We start from the raw sequence: 23967 nt of genomic DNA, 5'->3' as shown, positions 1-23967 counted from the left end.
GTCCCATTCCTGACATTGGAATCTTCCTTATTCTTTATCCCTCTGGAATAATTCTCTTTATTAGTCATGTCTCTTTTTTTTTTTCCAGATTTACAGTTATAAAACCACCAAAGTTTTAAGGAGAATATAAAAATGCTACAAATGTTTACCTGTAACCAGAAAAGACCTAGAATTGCCAAAACAATCTTGAGAAGAAAGAACAGAACTAGAGGCATGACATTCCCAGATGTCAAATTGTATTATAGGGCCATTGTCATCAAAACTGCTTGGTACTGGAACATGAATAGACACACTGACCAGTGGAATTGAATTGAGAGCCCAGAGGTAACCCCCCAAACCTATGGCCATCTAATCTTTGACAAAGGGGCCCAGACTATTATATGGGGGAAGCAGAGTCTCTTCAAAAAATGGTGTTGGAAAAAATGGGTTGAAATATGCAGAAGAATGAAACTGAACCACTATATTTCACCAAATACAAAAGTAAATTCCAAGTGGATCAAGGACTTGGATGTTAGACCAGAAACTATCAGATACTTAGAGGAAAATCCTGGCAGAACTCTTTTCTGCATACATTTTAAGGACATCTTCAATGAAATGAATCCAATTAAAAAGAAGACTAAGGCAAGTATAAACCTATGGGACCACATCAAATTAAAAAATTTCTTCAGAGCAAAAGAAACCAATAACCAAACCAAGAGACCCCTCACAGAATGGGAGATGTTCTTTACATGCCATACATCAGACAAGAGGCTAATAACCAAAACATATAAAGAGCTTGCCAAAGTCAAGATCAAGAAAACAAATAATGCTATCTAAAAATGGGGAGAGGACATGGACAGATTATTCACCACAGAAGAGATAAAAAACCGAGAAACACATGAAAAAAATGCTCCAAGTCTTTGATTATCAGAGAGATGCAAATAAAGACAATGAGATACCACTTCACTGCTGTGAGAATGTCATACATCAGAAAAGGTAGCAACAACAAATGCTGGAGAGGTTGTGGGGTCAAAGGAACCTTCCTGCACTGCTGATGGGAATGTAAATTGGTCCAACCCATGTGGGGAGCAGTCAGGAGAACTCTCAGAAGGCTAAAAATGGACCTACCCTATGACCCTGCAATTCCTCTCCTGGAGATATATCCTAAGGAACCCAACACACCCATTCAAAAAGATCTGTGTACACATATGTTCTTAGCAGCACAATTTGTAATAGCCAAAACCTGGAAGCAACCCAGGTGTCCAACAACAGATGGACACTTTTCAACTAACTAATCTGAACTATATGTTCACTGGCTGGAAAACACCACTGGGGTGTCCATGTAGAAATAAGCAAAGCATTTACTTGTCTTCTGGAAGCAACTTATTGGGTGACTAGAAAGATAAGAATTAGATACATTTTTAAAATATATGTATGTTTATAAGACCCTCAGTGTTCAGACATCCTTCAGAATTCCTCAGAACAGTCTCTTACACACACACACACACACACACACACACACACACACACACACACACACACACACATTTCTTAGTGTAATATCTCCATGGAGCATAAATTATTTTTTAATACTTTTTTTTTTTACTACTTAACAGAGACAGAGAAATTGAGAGGAGAGTAGAGGTGGGGGGGAGAGACAGAGAGACAACTGCAGCCCAGCTTCACCATTTATGAAGCTTCCCTCCTACTAGTGGACATTATGGGCTTGAACCTGGGTCCTGGAGCAGAAAATAAACCTTTTTAGCTTTTGATCTCAAGCACAAAGTCTCTGGCATTTAGGGGACACTTAATAAAAATTAGCTCAACTGAGTAAATGAGAGATTATCAACTGTATCCCATGATTTTAAACAATCAGGCTCTTTTTGTCCAAATAGGTTTACAGGAAATACTAGCTTACTATGATCCCAGAAAAGTCCCTAAAATGAGATCCATGTATTCTGTCATGTTTTGGAATCATCAGGAACCTAAAGGAATAATTAGGTCACCTCCCTCTTTCATCTCCAGAGTCTCTTGGCCAGTATCCTGGAAGCCCAGGGTTGGTATCTCTAACAAGGCTCCAGGTGATGCAGATGTGATTGATCAAAGATTATTTGTGGATTGTTGTCTTAGAACAAGGTATTCCAAATGAGCTCTCCTTAGTGCCATCACTGCTGTTTGCTTGAATTTTCTCCCACACCACTGTGCTATTCAGATTCAGAAAGGTGAAAACTGGAACCAGACATTCCATGCCTGATTCTGCTGTGGCATATTCATCCACAGACAGACAGTGGGAAACCACAGGACTGGAACCATCCTGACAGCAGACTTTGGGCTGTGATGTGTGAACAACAATTTCCTAGCCATTTCTTCCATGACCTAGCTGAGTTTACTGAGTAAAACTGGAAAAGTATTCTGGGGAACTATCACCCTGAGATAATCTTCGTAGTCCTTTCTATGACTTTGGCTAAACGTCACTATTTTCTGACTTTGTCATACACCTTAGCGTTCTGTTCTGAACTTTCTTACCTGGATGCACAAAACATTACAGAAGCAACCTCTCAACAAACAAATAAGAACTAGATGTCCACTGATTGAAAAACACCACCGGGGTCTCCATAGAGAATGAAGCAAAACATTTAATTGTCTTCTGGAAACAACTTATTGAGTGACTGGGAAGATAAGTAATATATTTTTTAAAAGATGACTAGGGGCTAATAATTCACCTGGGAAGGCACATGCTTTGTCATGCTGTCAACACAGGCTCCACTGCCTGGTATGACGCTTTGGAGTCCTAGAGCACTAGGAGAAGCTTTGGTGTTGTGCTATCTTTCCCTCTCGTCTCTATCTGAAAAGGTTAGCCCACAAGAGTGAAGTCCTAATTAATGACCAAAAAAAAAAAAAAAAAACCTAAAAGTTTTAGATGAAAAGCAATAATAATTATCAGAGATAATAGACAAGGGATGCTAAAGTTACTTGGAGAGAGGGAATGATCATTACCCAGGCAGAATTAAAGAGGCTCTATATGGTAAATCATTATTTCCCTGATAAAATGATAAAAATAAAATATCATAACCATAAAAAATGAGATATTCCTTATGACATAAAGGCAATGAAGACAAGAATTGAGGGGACCTAATCACACTAAAGTAAAGAAGTAGAGGGTGTGTCAGCCCCAAGCCAATTTTAAAAGAAAAGTCTTGGTGATGGAAGTGGAACATCTTGACTTCTGTAATAACAGCAAGGACAACTTTGTCAGTTAGTTATAGGCTCTTCTATTCATGACATTGCTCAGAAATAGTGCAAATATGACTGTTAGTGCCATCTGGCACTTTCCCGGCTAAGAACAAGTCTTATGATGAATTGGAGAAATGGCAGCATTGAAAATAGTGTGGGGAAAATGGTAGTCCGTGCTTATTAACACTGATATGAGTAGAAGTTAAGAGCTACTAGACATTGCCGAAAACACATGCATTTTTTAGATTTTTATTTATAAAAAAAGAAACACCGACAAAAACACTGCCAAACACTGACATAGGGTAAGAACGGTACAATACCACAGTTCTCACCACCAGAACTCCATGTTCCATCCCCTCCCCTGATAGCTTTCCCATTCTCTATCCCTCTCGGAGTATGGACCCAGGGTCATTATGGGGTGCAGAAGGTGGAAGGTCTGGCTTCTGTAATTGCTTCCCCGCTGAACATGGGCGTTGGCATGTTGATCCATACTTCCAACCTCTCTCTCTCCTTCCCTAGTGGGGCAGGGCTTTGGGGAAGCAGGGCTCCAGGATACATTTGTGGGGTCATCTGCCCTGGGAAGTCAGGTTGGCATCATGCATTTTTCCAAGTTCTGAAACCTTGTAATGTCTTTCTCCACCTGCTGATGAAATGTCCAGTAATTATTGATTTGAGGAGAAGAAATTAAAGTAGGAATTTAATAGGCTCATGATAAATATGCATTCTTGATTTGTTTTGGGATAGCCATAGGCATGGTACCACTACCCCCTGATTTGCTGGAGTTAATACCAGCCACAAAAATAATACAGAAAAAAAATTGCCTTATTTATAGAAAACCTTGTGGACCTCCCTAAAATAAAACTGTAATATAACTTCTATTCATCCTAATGGTGAATACAAGACCACATATGAAAACAGAAAAAAAAAAGATTGAATATTTCTCATTCACAGACATGGTGCACTAAAATAAGATCACTTTTGTATCTCACCAGTAACATCAGAGGCCAGATGTGGATGAAAAGAGGTGAATGCTGCCTTGTTGCTGCCATAATCAAGCATTCTGCCCACATCTACAGCACTGGCTAAGGGCCATAACTGAATGAATGTATTATTATTTATTATTATTTTTTTGTTTATAAAAAGGAAACCCTGACAAAACCATAGGATAAGAGGGGTACAACTCTACACAATTCCCACCACCAGAGCTCCATATCCCATCCCTTCCACTGATAGCTTTCCTATTCTTTAACCCTCTGGGAGTATGGACCCAACATCATTGTGGGTTGCATAAGGTGGAAGGTCTGGCTTCTGTAATTGCTTCCCCACTGAACATGGGCGTTGACAGGTCGATCCATACTCCCAGCCTGCCTCTCTTCTTTCCCTAGTGGGGCCAGGTTCTGGGGAATTGGAGCTCCAGGACACATTTGTGGGGTTGTCTGCCCAGCGATCCAGTTGGCATTATGATACCATGTGGAATCTGGTGGCTGAAAAGAGAGTTAACATACAAAGCCAAACAAATTGTTGACGAATCATGAACCTAAAGACTGGAATAGTGCAGATGAAGAGTGTGTGTGTGTGTGTGTGTGTGGGGGGTGTCTCCGTTTTGTAGATAGCTAGTAGGCATATTTTAGTTATATTCCAAAGAGCCTGTGGCTATACTAGTTTTTCTTTTCTTTTTCTTTTTTTTGTTTTTGTCCCCTGAGCCTGAAATCTTATATAGGTGGATCCAAGTTATTGTCTGGGGAGACGATGTCATAGCTGGCAAAAAGAACAGAAAGCTGGATCAGGGAAGGAAGTAGCTCCTAAATATGGTAAAGGTGCATAAATATTGTTGACTGTAAGATCCATCAGTCTGATGTGATCTGGGGCCCATATTCAGCTTAGGAACCTATGTGACCTCTGCATCCATGTATATCTGAGCTCACATTTTGGGGTCATGAGTAGGAACATTCCAAGCTTCCCCAATATCAGTACCCATATTCATCAGGTGGAGCATAGAGTATGTTGTCCAGCCTGTATTTTTTTTTTTTTTACCAACAAACCTCTCTCAGGAAGCTCTATGGGTAAGGGTGGTTATGATACAGCCTTGGTCAATCTGTCTCTCTCATAGGAAATGAGTTCATGCAGTGAGAGAACTGAGGTCAGTGCATCAAGAGTCAAGCCTCAGCCATGGGTACTTGATCCTGGTGGCCATGCAGACTCATAAACACATAAAGGGGAAGGCCTATGTTGGAAAAACATGAAGACTGGAAGCCCTAAAATTTGACAGAAAAGTTTCCAAGTAACTTTTCAGCTTTTAGTGAATCCATCAGCCTTCCAAGCTTTTGCTTCTCAGTATTTGAAGGAGTTGAACATGGCTTCCAAAGGATGAGTGATAAGCTTACCACCATGAGTACTGATGATGTCTTATGGGTTAAGACGTTTGGTTTGAGACTCTGACTAAATTTTTGTAAGACTCTTCAACAGCATTTTATTTTCCCAGAGCACTGCTCAGCTCTGACTTACAGTTGAGGAGGACTGAGCCTAAGACTATGGAGCCTCAGGCATGAGAGACTCTTTGTGTTAACCATTATGCTATTCTTTCTTCCATTTTTTATTTAAATAATGAATTTTTCTAGCTTTGAACTGAACAGGCATCACTGATAGTTTCAGAAGGGACCATATTAGCCCCAAAGGAAGTTTAGAGTTTCTGGCATACTCTGTGTTACTCTGTGGCAAAGGTAGGAAGGTTATGGGTACTAGTAGGGATCTCTGTCCTACCCCGTAGAAACTAAGGATATTTCCACATAATAGTGCATATTATCATAGCCTCCAGGAACAGCTGCTGTGGACTCAGTCCTCCCAATGAATACAGCACCAATGAATACACCCTGGCAAAAGGCCTATGAGAAAGCCCTGTGGAGAAGCAGGGGAGTGGCTCATGACCAACTAACTACAAATGAAGATAATTTTCTTCTAGTATCAAAATTATGTTTTAATATCTGTGGAAACTGTTCAGAAAAAAGTATTCTCTGTTTTGTGCTCCATTTTACCATAGTCCTTGCAAGTCAGATGCTGGTCTGTCTCTCACAAGGCCATCATGTGCTCCATTGTGGTTGATTGTGAATACTCTGGAATATTGGCATTATAGAAACTAACCTAACTATAATCATTTTTTCTTTCAGATGTTCACCATCTTCTTCGATATATCTTTTATTATCATTCATTTCTACTACTCGCATATTAGCAGCAATTTCTTCCGGCTTCATTGCCTCAAAAAGGGCAGAAGAAAGGGACAGATGGTGGCACACCTGGCTGAGCGTACATATTACAGTGCACAAAGACCCAGGTTTGAATCCCCAGTCTCTACCTGTAGGAGGAAAGCTTTGAGAATGGTGTCATAGGCTGAAGGTGTATCTCTGTCTCACTCCCTCTCAACCACTCTTTTTCCTCTCAATTTCTGGCTGTCTCTATCCAATAAATAAATAAAGATAATTAAAAACTTTTAAAGGGACAGAAGACATAAATGAACTACAGACTCACCTTGCATATTTCCTAAACCCCCCAAAATTAAGATTATATTAGAACATTTCAATGAAGAAATTATTTTAGAGAGAGAGAGATGGAAATTCTTCAAGTGTGTCAAAAAGAGAAACCCCCAAACCACTTCATAGAAAGACCTCAGAGAAATAGCTGAATCACAGAGAGAGAGTCCGTGAAGCATTGGAATTTCTTTCAGGACAAATACTTGCAGAAAAAAATCAGATTATAGATAAAGAAAGAGGTCAGCATTTCTGGTGTGGGTAGACGCATCCTGTATAGTCAGATTCCTTAGTGCTGTTCAAGGTTTAGCAGGAAGAACTGCAGTCACTACTGATGTGAAGGGCTCTGCTGTGCTACTGGAAACAGAGTTTCAGGGTAGAAATTAGGTTAATGAAAAATAAATAAGTGAAGTGGAGAATATACTTTAAAAACATTGAAGTTTACACTTGCAGAGTCTGTGCTCCACAAGTCTATAAAACATTAAGACTGAGCAGTAATCATTATGAAACTAATCCTTCATATATATGAATGTACAGATTTGAGGAAAACCACCAGCAGGAAATAAAGAGGTAGACACGTACCAAGTTTCAAGTAAACAAATAATGTAGGAACTTAGAAGGAAATTTTTTAATATTTAATGAATATTTTCAAAGATATTTAAGATATTTTATTCACAAAACAGAATGTGATGATTGAAAAGGGAACAATCAGAGACAGCAAAGAGTTATTATAAATTTAAAATGTCATATCTAGAATAGAAGATAGAAGAAAAATATAAAATCAAACCTTTACTGGAATTTGAAGCAAATGACAGAGAGATATTACATTTGTGGAATGAAGATAAGATTTCTGGAGGATTGGCACAGAAATGGCAGAAACCCAATAGTCATCTAAGAGAAACTACAGAGAACTAAGAATATGATGGGATAATTTTTATTTCTTTCTTGGGGGATTAATGGTTTACAGTCAACAGTAAAATACAATCATTTGTACATACATAACACTTTTCAGTTTTCCACATAACAATACAAGCCCCACTAGGTCTTCCTCTGCCATCATGTTCCAGGACATGAACCCCCCTACCCACCCATGACCCCAGATTCTTTTACTTTGGTGCAATATCCCAACTCCAGTCCATGTTATGCTTAGTGTTTTACCTTCTGATCCTGTTTTTCTGCCTGAGAGTGAGATTGTCCCATATTCATCCTTCTGTTTCTGACTTATCTCACTTAACATGATTTCTTCTAGCTCTATCCAAGATCAGCTGAAAACAGTGAAGTCAGTGTTTTTTTTTTAAAGCTGTAGCTTTTTTTTAATTTATAAAAAGGAAACATTGACTAAACCATAGGATAAGAGGGGAATGAGGGGAATAACTTTGCACAATTCCCACCACCAGAACTCTGTATCCCATCCCCTCCCCTGATAGCTTTCCTATTCTTTAACCATCTGGGAGTATGGACTCAAGGTCATTGTGGGATGCAGAAGGTTGAAGGTCTGGCTTCTATAATTCTTTCCCCACTGAACATGGGCATTGGCAGGCTGATCCATACTCCCAGACTGTCTCTCTCTTTCCCTAGTGGCTAAGGGCTCTGGGAAAGCAGAGCTCCAGGACGTATTGGTGGGGTTGTCTGTCCAGGGAAGTCGGCATACTAGCATCTGGAACGTGGTGGTTGAAAGGAGAGTTAACATACAAAGCCAAATGAATTGTTGACCAATCATGGATGTTAAGGGCTGGAATAGTGCAGGTGAAGAGTTGAGGGTCCTCCACTTTGTAGATAGCTAGTAGGTATATTGAAGTCACTGTTTTTAATAGCTGAGTAGTATTCCATTATGTATATAGACCACAAGTTGCTCAGCCACTCATCTGTTATTGGACATCTTGGTTGCTTCCGTGTTTCTACTCAAATTGTGTTGCTATAAACATAGGTATACACAAATCTTTTTGTATGAGTGTGTTTGATTCCTTAGGATATATACCTAGGAAAAGAATTGCAAGGTCATAGGGTAGGTCCACTTTTAACCTTCTGAGAGTCCTTCAGACTGCTCTTCACAGGGGTTGAATAAACTGACATTGAAAGGGAGAATTAAAAAAATATATTTATAAAATGGAAATGCTGACAAGACCATAGGATAAGAGGAGTACAATTCCACACATTTCCTACCACCATAACTCCATGTCCCACCCCATCCCCTTACACCTATTCTTTATTCCTCTGGGAGCATAAACCCAGAGGATTCATTATGGGGTGCAGAAGGTGGAAGGTCTGGCTTCTATAATTGTTCCCCCACTGAAAATTGGCAATGCAAGCTGATCCATACTCATGTGGATGAATTTTTAGTGCTATATATATATATATATATATAGAGAGAGAGAGAGAGAGAGAGAGAGAATATTACTGTGGCATGTGTGCTAGCAAAGAACCAAGTTGGAATGTCACTTGAAATTTTACTTCTTTTTTTTTAATTTATTTTTTATTTTTTAAATTTTTTATTTAAGAAAGGATTAATGAACAAAACCATAAGGTAGGAAGGGTACAACGCCACACAATTCCCACCACCCAATCTCCATAACCCACCCCCTCCCCTGATAGCTCTCCCATTCTCTATCCCCCTGGGAGCATGAACCCAGGGTCATTGAGGGTTGCAGAAGGTAGAAGGTCTGGCTTCTGTAATTGCTTCCCTGCTGAACATGGGTGTTGACTGGTCAGTCCATACTCCCAGTCTGCCTCTGTCTTTCCCTAGTAGGGTGTGTCTCTGGGGAAGCTGAGCTCCAGGACACATTGGTGGGGTCTTCAGTCTAGGGAAGCCTGGCCAGAATCCTGGTGGCATCTGGAACCAGGTGATTGAAAAGAGAGTTAACATACGAAGCCAAACAAATTGTTGAGCAATCATGGATCCAAAGCTTGGAATAGTGGAGAGGAAGTGTTAGGGAGGTACTCACTGCAAACTCTAGTGTACTTCTGCTTCAGGTATATATTTTGCAGTAGTCTATGGATACGTGTGAACATAAGCTTTCTCTCACAGAAACTGGTATATATCTAGGTTATGGGACTTTGTTAGAAAGTGAACCACCTGAGATGAAATTAGAGTGTACTATAAAAGGAAAGGTCTCACCCGAGTAATGAAGCTGAAGGGTTGTCATTCCACACGTGAAGTCTCTGGACACAGTCTGAGGTGAAGCATGTTGAGGTGGCAATCGTTGCGTTGGTTAGGTTGTGATCGGCGGATGCAATATTATTTGGTATGGATTGGGAGACGCATACGGGAAAGTGGGCCCTATCCAAGGGTTCCAGGACTGGGGGAAGTAGGGGCTCTATAGTGGAGATGTGAGGTTCCTGCTGTCTTAGGGTTCCAAAAGACAATCGATAGTTAATGTTATCATCACATTATTTGGTAATTGGGTTAACTTTGAAAAGTCCTTTTGTTAGGGTTTGCTGTACAGTATCCAATATCTTGCATATAGCTGTGCTATTGAATGCTTCTAATCTACTTGATCTAGGTTTTTGAGAGAGTCTGCATATCAAATACACAGCCTATATATTAAAAAGATTCAGTTTGTGTTTTGAGAAACTTTGAGACATACAATTGATTTTCCCCCTCTCATATTAATTAACTACTGATTTATATGTCTACAGTTTGCTAGGAGTGTACATAAACACCATTCCCACCACCAAAAGACTGTGACCCATCCCTCCCACCCACTCCCACCCCCCACTGGCCCAGGAAGATGCATGTCTACCCCTCACCACTGGGTTTTTACTTTGGTGCCCTACTTACAATTTGATCAGGTCCTGCTTTTACTTTCCCTTTCAGATCTTCTTAGTCAACTTCTGTTGATGAGTGGGATCATCCCATACTCATCTTTATCTTTCTGACTTAGTTCACTTAACATAATTCCTTCTAGCTCTGTCCAAGATGGGTCAGAGAAGGTGGGTTCATTGTTCTTGATAGCTGCATAGTATTCCATTGTGTATATATACCACAGCTTTCTCAGCCACTCATCTGTTGTTGGGCACCTGGGTTGCTTTCAGGTTTTATCTATTATGAATTGTGCTGCTATGAACATAGGAGTACACACCTCTTTTGGGTTGGGTGTTATGGAGTCCTTGGGGTATAAGCCCAGGAGAGGAATTACTGGATCATATGGAAGGTCCATGTCTAGCCTTCTGAGAGTTTTCCAGACTGCTCTCCACAGAGGCTGTACCAATTTACATTCCCACCAGCAATGTAAAAGGGTTCCTCTGTCCCAAGTATCTTCTCAGACTACAGTGGAGTAAAACTAACATTTAACAACAAACAGACAATTATTAAAAGACACAGAATTTGGAAACTAAACAACATGCTCCTTAAGAACCACTGGGTCAGAGACTCACTCAAGCAGGAAATTCAAATGTTCCTGGAAACTAATGAAAATGAAGACACAACCTATCAAAATATTTGGGACACAGCTAAAGCAGTACTGAGAGGGAAACTTACAGCCATACAATCACATATTAAACACCAAGAAGAAGCTCAAATGAACGACCTTACTGCACACCTCAAGGACTTAGAGGAAGAGGAACAAAGGAACCCTAAAGCAACCAGAAGGACAGAAATCACTAAAGTTAGAGCAGAAATAAACAACATCGAAAATAAAAGAACCATACAAAAGATCAATGAAGCCAAATGTTGGTTCTTTGAAAGATTAAACAAAATTGACAAACCCCTAGCCAGACTCACCAAACAAAAAAGAGAGAAGACTCAAATTAACAGAATTGTAAACGATGGAGGAGATATCACAACAGACACCACAGAAATCCAGAGAATCCTGCGAAACTTCTATAAAGAACTATATGCCACCAAGCTAGAGAATCTGGAAGAAATGGAACAATTCCTAGAAGCATATGCCCTTCCAAAACTGAACCAAGAAGAACTACAAAATCTAATTGCACCAATCACAGAAATTTTACACTTCTAAGGAAGTCCACATTTTGAGTCACACAGCTAGCACCTTCTCTGAAATTTTCAGAAAACCAGCAAAGGGGGGGGGGGGGAAATCATAGTCTTCCAAAGAAAAACAAAAGGAACCACGCAAAATTACAACAATCACATTGGATTTGGGACCTCACAAACCAATGTTTTTAAAATTATAGAGAAAGGGGGATGTGAGGGTGATCTGGTTGCAACATCTGTCACCCCATTGATTGCTAGGGTTGATTCGGCTGATCTGGTTGGCTAGGCAGATGTCTCCTTCCTCCCTCACCGCTCCATGTGTGTCCCTCCCAAAGCTGCATGCTAGGTGGAAGAGGATGGCCTTCCCCAAATAGAGATGGATCGGTCTTCGGTCCAGAGTATAGGAGTAGCTGCGCTCCCCTGCTAGAACCTCCAAACAAGCTTTCAAGGTCCATTTGTAGGAGAAAGTAGGGTAGTCAAGTTTCCAAGACTCCAGATGCATCCAAATGAGGTGCTGCATGTGGCAGTTTGTCTTTTGAGAGAGAGAGAGAGAAAGGAAGCCAGGTGATGCTGTGCTCAGTTCCAGCTGAATATTCATATTATTATACACAAGGATCTGTATTCAAGCTTCTAGTCCCCACCTACAGAGGGGACACTTCAGGAATGATGAAGCATGTCTGCTGCTCTCTCTCTCAAAGCATGTCTGCAGCTCTCTCTCTCCCTACCTGTTTTTTAATGTTAACTATTTTATTCCTTTTTAAAAGTCTTATTAGTTATTTAATATTGATTTATAAAATTATCACTTCTTCCCTATTGAGAGTATGGATTAAATTGTTTCTAGGGTGCAGAAGGTGGAAGGTCTGGCTTCTGTAATTAATTCTCTGCTGGACATTGGCATTGCCAGGTGATCCATACCCCCAGCCTGTTGCTATTTTTCTCTAGCAGGGCAGGGATCTGGAGAGGTGGGGTTCCAGGACACATTGGTGAGGTCATCTGACCAGGGAAGTCAGGATGGAATCATGGTAGCATCTGCAACTTGGTGTCTGGAAGGTGGCAGGACATAGAGTGATACAAAACTGTTAATAAACAGGAACCAAAAAGTAAGAACAGAGGGAACAGAACAAATAAGATTAGGGATTTTAGGAAGTCCATTTTAGGCATGTTTCTAGGGGCCCACAACTATGGTAGTTTTTGCTTGAGTTTGATAGCTAGCATGAAGTTGGATAGAAATATTGTCTGAGAAAATTGTATCAGAGTAGAGAAAAGGGCTAGAAAGTTGGATTGGGGCAAAGAGTATCTCCCATTCTTGAAAGAATTCTGTGGTTAAAATGAACTATTTACCTCTATCCACCTGACCCAGGAAGCATATATATTTTATATTTAACACCATGTGTCTCTCTTTATCTTTCCCTGTCTCCCCCTCTCCTCCCAATTTCTCTCTGTCCTATCAAAAATATTTTTAATCTAAATCATCTCGCTGTCTCTTTCCCTATCTCTATCCCCATCCCCTCTCAACTTCTCACTGTCTCTATCCAGTAATAAATAAATAATAATAAGATAATGAACTGTAATTAGATATAACTGGTAAGTGCAAAAGAAAAAAAAAAAAAAGAAGTCCAAACCTGAAGAGAAGAAAAGTGTGACCTGAGTTTGAATAACTGAAAAAGGGCAAGAACAGAAGAAGTGACCTGACATTGAAGCTAAGAACATTCTGTTTCAAGTACAAGGGAATCATGACACTGGACCTGCAGAGCCGGGAATGTAATCATTAGCTCCTTCCTCGTCTCTGAAGTCAACATTTATATAGTCTTAATAATGCCAATGTTGCTTATTAGTTTTCCAGTTTTAGAATCCACTAAGAGACAACGCTGAAAAGATTTAATTATGATCATAGAGTAGAATAGAAACATTATCAACTTTGACAAAGTAAAAGCACGGCAAAACCTGACAGAAGGTGGGAAGTGGAGGGAGAGAGGAGAGAGCGTGGGAGGGATAGTTAGAGTGCTACAAAGGTTGAATCCGAAGTGAAGGTCTGTCTTCTGGGAGTGAAGTGGTGGTTCTAGGGGCAGTAGTGGGGCAAATGGGAAGCTTTGGTCAAGGGAGACATATTTGCAGTTATGATACAAATACATCCAAGGCTTTCATGCACAGCACAGTAGTTATAGTTAATAATAATGTATTTGTGCATGTGAATGTTATTAATAGTTCATATTTCAAATGTCCCAACCACATAAACTAAGATATACTAGCAATCTGATATGAGGGAGCTCGTAGCTAATTCTGCTGGTAGTTTTCTTATTTTGTAATATAGAAGGGTATCACATCAACACAGCAAGCATCTTCGGCTTACTCAATGTTATATGTTGACTGTATCTTAATAAAACTGGGTGACAGGGTATAGATGGCATAATGGTTATGCAAAGAGACTCTTATGCCTGAGGCTCCAAAAATCCCGGGTTCAATCCCCTGCACCACTGTAAGCCAGAACTGATCAGTGCTCTGGTTAAAAATAAAATATAATAAAATAAAACTGGGTGAAGAAATAAAGCTTAAGAAGTGGTAAGCAGATATTTATTACTGATGTTATTGTGAGAAACTTAACTGAAAGCAGAATTTGATATCAAAACATAGAGGCTGAGGAGACAACTGAGGGGGAGAGTACAAGACCTAGTGGGTGGGACCAGGGTTTGAGCCCCGTACCACATATGCAGAATAGCACACTGAATTTTCTCTATTTCTCATATAACACATAAGCAAATCTTAATTTTATATACACATCCAGATTTATCTCTGGGGCTCGATGCTGGCACTACGAATCTACTGTTCCTGCCCCCCCCCCTTTTCCACTTTATTGGATAGGACAGAGAGAAATTGAGAGAGGAGGAGGAGATAGAGAGGGAGAGAGAAAGAGAGATACCTACAGCCTGTGAAAGGACCTCCCTGCAAGTGGGGAGCCAGGGCCTCAAACCGGGATCCTTGAGCTTAGTACTATATGTGCTTAACTTGTTGGGTCACCACCCGGTCCCAACTTTAATAGAACACTAAAACATAAGGGCTAAGTTGCACGTTGGTCTTTCTTGCAAAAAGGAAAGTAAATCTTAAAAAAAAATGATAAACATATGTTTTTACAACTTAAACCATAGCCACGAAAGAAAGAAAGAAAGAAAGAAAGAAAGAAAGAAAGAAAGAAAGAAAGAAAGAAAGAAAGAAAGAAAGAAAATGAAAGGGAGGGAAAAGAGAAGGTGAGGTGTGTGGTGATAAGATAAATCCTCATCTCTTGAGGCAACAGTCGATAGCTTGATTAAAAGCCCATTTAGCCTTTTGTAGCTGACACAGAACCCAGACTGATTAGTTTAAGTGGAAAATAAATTCCTTGTGGGGTGTTGTGCAGCTCACAATATCCTGGAGAGGCTCAGAGAGTAGGTTAAACCACGTCACACCATGGTTGGCATAGTTGCACTGCAGGGTTGGGCACAGGAACCAGGCCTTGCAGCCCAGAGGTGGAAGAGCAGTCCACAGTTCCCTAGATAGTCCTGCAGGTGTGGCCATAGACAGGATGCTCTCAGGAAGTGTTTTCATCACCATTGAGGCTGTCAGAGCCCCCATGCCCTCCTCACAGCACTCAGACCTGGAAGGAAGATGTTCTGTCTCCTCTGCCCTCCCCCTGTAACCTCCATGGGTAGCTTTACTGCTTCCACCGGTAAAGAAAGTAGGATTCCCCAGTCCCATAGCCCCATGACATCACTCTGCTTCTCTCTAGACCATGGCCCCAGAGGAATAACTTATACTACAGACCTGCTCCTTTCTAAGTAGGGAGGCTAGAGATAAGTTTTGTGCCCTCTCTCTCTCTCTCTCACTCAAAAAAAGTCATCACCAACAAGGACTCATCACAATAGCCTTGGAGAGAGACTCCTGTGCTAAATATGAATATATGATATATGTGGTCCCTTGGTCAGATCAATGGGGTAAATAGTTAATTGTACATATATAGCTTCTTCAAGTTTGGGAGCTACTCTCTGCCCTACTCCAGCTCTCTAATTCTATTCTCAACTCTGACACCATGTTCTCAGACAAAAAATTTGTCTGAGCTATCGAGAAAAATTTCTAAAGCTCAGACAAAAATTACTAAAGTTGTAGGGTCTTTAGAACACATCTTAAATAGACTTCCCAGCTTCTTTCCACCCTAAGATCCCTATTTTCATCTGCTCTATTCCTATTTGTTGGTTTCTGTTTATTAAACAATTTGCCCTGCATTATATCTTACCTCCTTTCAGTCACCAAGTTGCAGATGCTACTATGATTAAATCCTGATCTCCCTGGACAGTCAACCTCACCAGTGTTTCCTGTAACCTCAACTCTCCAGAGCCCTGCCCCACTAGGGAAAGATACAAACAGGGTTGGGGTATGGACTGACCTGATAACACCCATGTCCAGCAGAGAAGTAAATTACAGAAGCCAGAACTCCCACCTTCTGTACTCCAAAAATAATTTTGATCCATATTCCAAGAGGGGAAGAAATGTTAGTGAAAGATGGTCAGAGAGCTTTGAGCCTCAATTCTATCAGGATCCTGAGAGAAGAAGGAAAAAGGAACAGCATTATGAAGTAGTAATAGGTGTAGGTGTGAATTAGAAAGTATGAGAAGGCAGGACTGTAGGAAAAAACTGGGCAAATATTTATAAATAAATATAATTACAGGAATAATAATCAACCCATATCTGTGACCTTGGGAGAACTACTACAGTTTCCAGTGGAAGGGATAGGAACAAGGAATTCTGGTGGTGAGAATGGCATGGAAATATACCTATTATCTCATAATTTTGTAAATCAATATTAAATTACTTATACAATGTGATTAAAAAAGAGAAAAAATAAACCTTAAAAAATAAATAAAATTGTCATGAAAGTTATTGCTGGAACTTGGTGCTAGCACTGTGAATCCATTGCTCTTAGTGGCCATTTTTTTTTCTATTTTTTTATTTGTTTGTTTTACTTCTTATTTTATTTGGTAGGACAGAGAAAAATTGAGAGGGGGAAGGGAAGAGAGGTAGAGAAAAGAAAAATAGACACCTTCAGCACAGCTTTACCACTCATGAAACTTCCCCCCTACAGGTGGGAAGTGGGGACTGGAACCTGGATCCTTGCACATGGTAATTAATGTGTGAGCCCAACTGGGCATGACACTGCCCAGCTAGGTTTTGCTTTTTGTCTTGGAGAGGTGGAAGAGCACTGCATAGAGAGAGGTTTCAAAATGAAGGGGTTGGGCTAAGAGATGGCTCACCTAGAGAGTGTGAACTCTACCTTGTGCAATGAGAACAGTGGAACAGTGCTGAGGTATCTCTCTTCTCTCTTTCATACCTTATCTTACAAAAATGAAATAGTGGGTTAAGTGCAGGTAGCATAAAGTGCAAGGAATGGTGTAAGGATCCCAGTTCGAGCCCCCGGCTCCCCACCTGCAGGGGAGTCATTTTACAGATGGTGAAGCAGGTCTACAGGTGTCTTTCTCTCCTCCTCTCTGTCTTCCCCTCCTCTCTCCATTTCTTTCTGTCTTATCCAACAATGATGGCATCAGTAACAACAACAATAAAACAACAAGGGCAGCAAAAGGGAATAAATACATAAATATAAAAAATGAAATAAAGGGATCTCTAAGAGTGGTGGAATCATGCAGGTACAAAACCCCAGTGATAACCCTGGTGACAAAAGCAAATGAAAAAATCAAAGGCACTGCCATCAGACTCCATGTGACAGGTCAAGAAATTGCATGATAGCACAGTTCAAAATATGTGAACAGTAAGTATAGAATTTATTGTTGGGGGGAGGAGATAAGATGGTGACTTTGGAGCCACAGCTGCCCTGAACTCCAAGAGGGAGCAACTTTCAACCTGGGATTCTCTGGAAAGGGTAGGCTACTGGGCTTGTCTGTAGGAGGGTGAACATGGGCTACTCAGAGTGACACCAAAATACAGTCCCATAACTCTCTCTTGGTTTGACAAATGGAGGCCAAGGGGACAAGGAAAATATTTTGATTATTTCTGAGCTCAGCCACCCAACCCCTGAACCCAGGGCCTGGAGATCTGCTTCTAGCAGGCTTCTTGCTGAGCTATTTTCTTTACCAAGATTCCTGGATCACTAGGTGTGTCATTCCAAGCCTCTTCCTTTAACCCCTCTCTCTCTCTCTCTCTCTCTCTCTTTAATGGCTGGAACTCTATTTGAGTGACAAAAACACCTGACCAATCAGAGCCTCATCCCTACCTGGGAAAGACTACCTGTAGGTTTTTTGGTTTTTCTTTTTTTGATACTTCTTAAATTGGCTGTTTTTGCTCAGGCTGACTGCAGCCATTTTGGAGCTGTACAAGCTGCAGACTGACTGTTAGGGGCTTTCTACTCTGTTTTATTTTATTAATACTATTATTATATACACATTTCCCTTTTCCATACACCTTCTTCAGGTTGACCAAAATTAACCGTTGTTGTTTTTTCCATTGCTAGGTGACTGGGTATCCTATCCATTTTGAGAGGAACTTGTTTCTCACTACCTCTACTCTTCTACTCTCCACTCTCCTTTATCCCTCCTCCTAGCTAATTAAAAAAAAAAAAAACTTTTCCCTTTCACTGTTCTTCCTGTCTTTTCCTTCTTTCTTTCTTTTTTTTTTCCTTTTATTTTCTTTCTTCCTCCTTCTTTTGTTTTCTGAATTCACTGATACTCTCTTGTGAATTATTTTGGGGACTAAATCTGACTCAGAGTGACTCTGTGTGTGTGTGTGTGTCTTCTCTACTTCCCTTTATCCCCTTTCTATCCCTAGAAATTATAGTGGGCAGTAGATTTGCATAATAGTCTATTCTTGCTTTCCCTTTTTTTTTCCTGTCTTTTTCTTTTGTTTGGTTGCTATTTTTTCTTGGACTGGAGATGTAGTTTGGCTAAATAGTATTGGTTGAACTGCATTGATCTTTGCTTCAGTTACTATTGTTGTAATTTCTGCAGTTGGTGACTGCATTTGTCACAAAGGTCTCTAGTATAGCATGGCTTGTACTCAAAACACAACAACTGAAGAATGACAGAACAGAAAAATAAAAACCACATCAATTTAAAAAAATTGTTAAATCAAGAGCAAATAAAACTACCACAATGAATCAGGACAGGAGCCCAGAAGAAACTCCAAGTCAGTAACCATAGATAAGAAAAGCATGCAAGCAATAATAAACCTAATAATCACAGAAATCAAGACACCTATGGAGGAAAGGGCAATCAGAATTAGGGAAACAACAGAGGAGACCCTCAAAGAAATACAAGGTACCTTAAGGTAATTAGTGAAATGAAAGGTGAAATAGCTGAGCTAAAAGGCCAACTAGAAGAACAAGCTAATACTATAAATGAACTGAAGAATCTGAGGGAAAGGAAAGCAGATTAACAGAAGAAGAAAACAGAATTAGCCAGACAGAGGATGAGCTAGATAAAACTAAGAAAGAGGTAAAAGAGCTCAAAAAGAGATTCAGAGACGCTGAAAACAACAACAGAAACCTATGGGATGATCTCAAAAGAAGGAATATTCATATAATTGGCCCACCAGAGGAAGACAGAGAGGAAGGGAAAGTAAACATTCTAGAGGAAATAATGGAATAAAACTTCTCAGACCTAAACAACAGAAAGGAAATTAAGGAGAATCCCACTTCGAGGGGGTTCCCGGAAGATGGCAGACTGAGAAGCTGCTAGTGGCTTGAGCTCTGACCACATCTTCTGGAAACGGTAAGATTTTCTGCCTTTAGTAGGCCAGTCAATAAGGGGTCCTAGCGGTGACACCAAGGAGGTGACTATAAGTTAATTTGGGTTAAGAAATAGAGTAGAAAAAAGGGGGAATTTTTTTTTCCTTTTAATTATTAAGCACACCTCCTCCCTCTTCCCCCCCTAAAACCAGTCCTGCTAGGACCAGCTCCTAGCAGGCTCCCCTGCTGAGTTTCTGTCTTTATCAAATTCCTATCCCACCAGGGAGTATCATTAATTCTAAGTCTATACCCTTCTGAAACCTCTGGCCTTTTTTCTTTCTAAGTAGCCAACCCCCCACCTCACCCCGCATAGCTAATTAAATAATTAAAAATAAATAAATTTAAAAACTCTTTCCTTTCACCGCTCTTTTATGACTGTTCTTTTTCTTATCTTTTTCATTTTTCTGTCTCTTTTTTTTTCTTTTTCTCATTCTTGTCATCCTTTCTTCCTTAATCCTACAGCTTCCAAAGCCACAGGCCCCAGCCCCCACACCACCAAACAGTGTGCTTTTTTGAATTCACTGATACACATTTGGGAATTATTTTGGGGAAGAATTCTGACTCAGTGTGGACTCTCCCTGCGAGTGTCTCTGCTCAACTTCCCTTCCTCCTTTAGCCACCCCTAGAATATACAGTGGATAGTAGATTTGCATAACTGTCTATTTCAGCTCTCCTTGTCTAGTCCGGAGGTTTTCTGTTTTTTTTTCTCATTCTTAACAATCTGCTGCCTCTGATCACGAGTTTTGAGGTAATCTGGGACAGGGTCTTTTTTTTTTTTACCCTGCTCTATTTTATTATTAATATTATATAAAGGCATATATCTTCCCCCCTTTAGGTTGATCAGAATTAACTCTTAAGGTATCTTTCATTGCTAGGGTAGTGGGCATCTTATCTATTGTGGGAGGAACTTGTCTCCTTACTCCTACCTCCTCTACAGACTCTCCCCTCCCTCCTCCTCCTAGCTAATTAAAAAAATAAATTAAATTAAATTAAAAATAAAGTAATAAAAAAACCCTTTCCTTTCACTGCTCTTTAATTACAGCTCTTTTTCTTATCTTTTCCCTTTTCTCTCACTTGTCTCTTTTTTCTTTTTTTTCTTTTTCTTTTTCTTTTTTATCTTGTCATACACTTCTTCCTTCTTCTTTCCCTTTCTGAATTTTTGAATTAGTTTGGGAAAGAAATCTGACTCATAGAGAGTCAGATTGGACTCTCTATGTGTGTATCTCTGCTCTAGTTCCCTTTCCCCTCTTTTTACCCCTAGAATATACAGTGGATAGTAGATTTGCATAACTGTCTATTCTTTCTATCCCTTCTTTCTTTTCTCTTTCTTCTTCACTGGGATTTGGTTACTATTTTTTCATGGACTGGAGAAATTGTTTGGCTAACTGGTAGTGATTAAACTGCTTCAATATTTGCTTCAGTTGCTACTGTAATTCCTGAGGTTGGTGAGTGCAATTGTCATAAAGGTATTTAATACAGTGTTGCTTGTACTCAAGACACAACAGTTGAGGAACAACAGAGCATAAAAATAAACACACAAAAAAATCAAAAAAATGGGTAGATCAAAAACAAATAAAACTGCTACTCCAATGAATGAAGACAAGAGCCCAGAAGAAACTACAAATCAGCCAGAAGTAACCATAGATAAGAAAAGTATGCAAGCAATAATAAACTTATTAATCACAGAAATGAAAACAACATTGGAGGAAAGGAATGGCAGTATTAGGGAAACAACAGTTGAGACTCCCAAGGAAAATACCGATTATCTTGAGGCAATTAGAGAACTGAAAGCTGAAATAGCTGTAATGAAGAAAGAAGCTGAGGCAAGAGAAAGCAGACTAACAGAAGCAGAAAACAGAATTAGTCAGACAGAGGATGAGTTAGAGAAAATGAAGAAAGAGGTGAAAGAGCTTAAAAAGAGATTGAGAGACACTGAAAACAACAAAAGAGACATATGGGATGATCTCAAAAGAAGTAACATTCATATAATTGGCCTGCCAGAGGAAGAAAGAGAGAAAGGGGAAGCAAACATTCTAGAGGAAATAATAGAAGAAAACTTCCCAGACCTGAATAACAGAAAGGACGTCAAGATTCAAGAGGCCCAGAGAGTACCAAACAAAATCAACACAGACCTGAAGACACCAAGACACATCATAGTCACAATGAGAAGGAGTAAGGATAAAGAAAGGATCCTAAAGGCTACAAGAGAGAAACAAAAAGTCACATACAAGGGAAAACCCATAAGATTATCTGCAGACTTCTCCACTCAAACTCTAAAAGCCAGAAGAGAATGGCAAGATATCTATGGAGCCCTGAATGAAAAAGGGTTTCAACCAAGGATAATATATCCTGCTAGACTTTCATTCAAACTAGATGGAGGGATCAAAGCCTTCTTAGAAAAACAACAGTTAAAGGAGGCAACCATCACCAAGCCGGCCCTGAAAGAGGTTCTAAAAGACCTCTTATAAACAAGAACATCACTATAATACTGGCAATATATCAGAGCAAACAAAACAAAATTTTTTTTTGAACAATGGCACTACAATACATTAAATCCATAATATCAATAAATGTCAATGGCTTAAACTCACCCATCAAAAGACACAAAGTGGGGGGATGGATCAGAAAACATAATCCAACCATATGCTGCTTGCAAGAATCCCATCTGTCACAACAAGATAAACACAGACTTAAAGTGAAAGGATGGAAAACAATCATACAGGTTAACAGACCACAAAAAAGGGCAGGAACAGCCATTCTCATCTCAGACATGATAGATTTTAAATTAAGTAAAGTAATAAAAGATAGGCAAGGACATTACATAATGATTAGAGGATCAATCAGTCAAGAAGACTTAACAATCATTAACATCTATGCACCCAGTGAGGGACCATCTAAATACGTCAAGCACTTACTGAAAGAATTTCAAAAATACATCAGTAGTAATACAATAATAGTGGGAGACTTCAATACCCCATTCTCACACTTAGACAGATCAACAAAGCAGAGAACCAAAAAAGATACAAGAGAATTGAATGAAGAGATTGACAGACTAGACCTCTTGGACATTTTCAGAGTCCTTCACCCCCAAAAACTGGAATACACCTTCTTTTCAAATCCACATAACACATACTCAAGGATAGACCACATGTTAGGCCACAAAGACAGCATCAATAAATTCAAGAGCATTGAAATCATCCCAAGTATCTTCTCAGACCACAGTGGAGTAAAACTAACATTTAACAACAAACAGACAATTATTAAAAGTCACAGAATTTGGAAACTAAACAACATACTCCTTAAGAACCACAGGGTCAGAGATTCACTCAAGCAGGAAATTCAAATGTTCCTGGAAACTAATGAAAATGAAGACACAACCTATCAAACTATTTGGGACACAGCTAAAGCAGTACTGAGAGGGAAACTTATAGCCATACAATCACATATTAAACACCAAGAAGAAGCTCAAATGAATGACCTTACTGCACACCTCAAGGACTTAGAGGAAGAGGAACAAAGGAACCCTAAAGCATCCAGAAGGATAGAAATTACTAAAGTTAGAGCAGAAATAAACAACATTGAAAATAAAAGAACCATACAAAAGATCAATGAAGCCAAATGTTGGTTCTTTGAAAGATTAAACAAAATTGACAAACCCCTAGCCAGACTCACCAAACAAAAAAGAGAGAAGACTCAAATTAACAGAATTGTAAACGATGGAGGAGATATCACAACAGACACCACAGAAATCCAGAGAATCCTGCGAAACTTCTATAAAGAACTATATGCCACCAAGCTAGAGAATCTGGAAGAAAAGGAACAATTCCTAGAAGCATATGCCCTTCCAAAACTGAACCAAGAAGAACTACAAAATCTAAATGCACCAATCACAGACAAAGAAATTGAAACCGTTATTAAGAACCTCCCCAACAACAAAAGTCCTGGACCAGATGGCTTCACAAATGAATTCTACAAAACTTTCAGGAAACAGTGAGTACCCATACTTCTTAAGCTTTTCCGTAAGATTGAAGAAACAGGTATACTCCCTTCCACCTTCTATGAAGCCAACATCACCCTGATACCAAAAGCTGATAGGGACAGAACAAAAAAGGAAAACTACAGACCAATATCTCTGATTAACATAGATGCCAAAATATTAAACAAGATCTTGGGCAACCGGATACAGCAACATATCAAAAAGATTGTTCATCACGATGAAGTGGGATTCATCCCAGGAATGCAAGGGTAGTTCAACATCGGTAAGTCAATCAATGTCATTCACCACATCAATAAAAGCAAAGCCAAAAATCACATGATTATCTCAATAGATGCAGAGAAAGCCTTTGACAAAATCCAACACCCATTCAGATGGGAAATTCCTCAAGATAGTGGAATCTATATATAACAAACCTACAGCCAACATCATACTCAATGGAAAGAAGCTGAAAGCATTCCCCCTCAGATCAGGGACTAGACAGGGCTATCCACTGTCACCATTACTCTTCAACATAGTATTGGAAGTTCTTGCCATAGCAATA

Source organism: Erinaceus europaeus, chromosome 4 (assembly GCF_950295315.1).
Source record: "Erinaceus europaeus chromosome 4, mEriEur2.1, whole genome shotgun sequence".
Classification (NCBI taxonomy): domain Eukaryota; kingdom Metazoa; phylum Chordata; class Mammalia; order Eulipotyphla; family Erinaceidae; genus Erinaceus; species Erinaceus europaeus.
Note: the sequence above shows the minus strand (reverse complement) of the source record.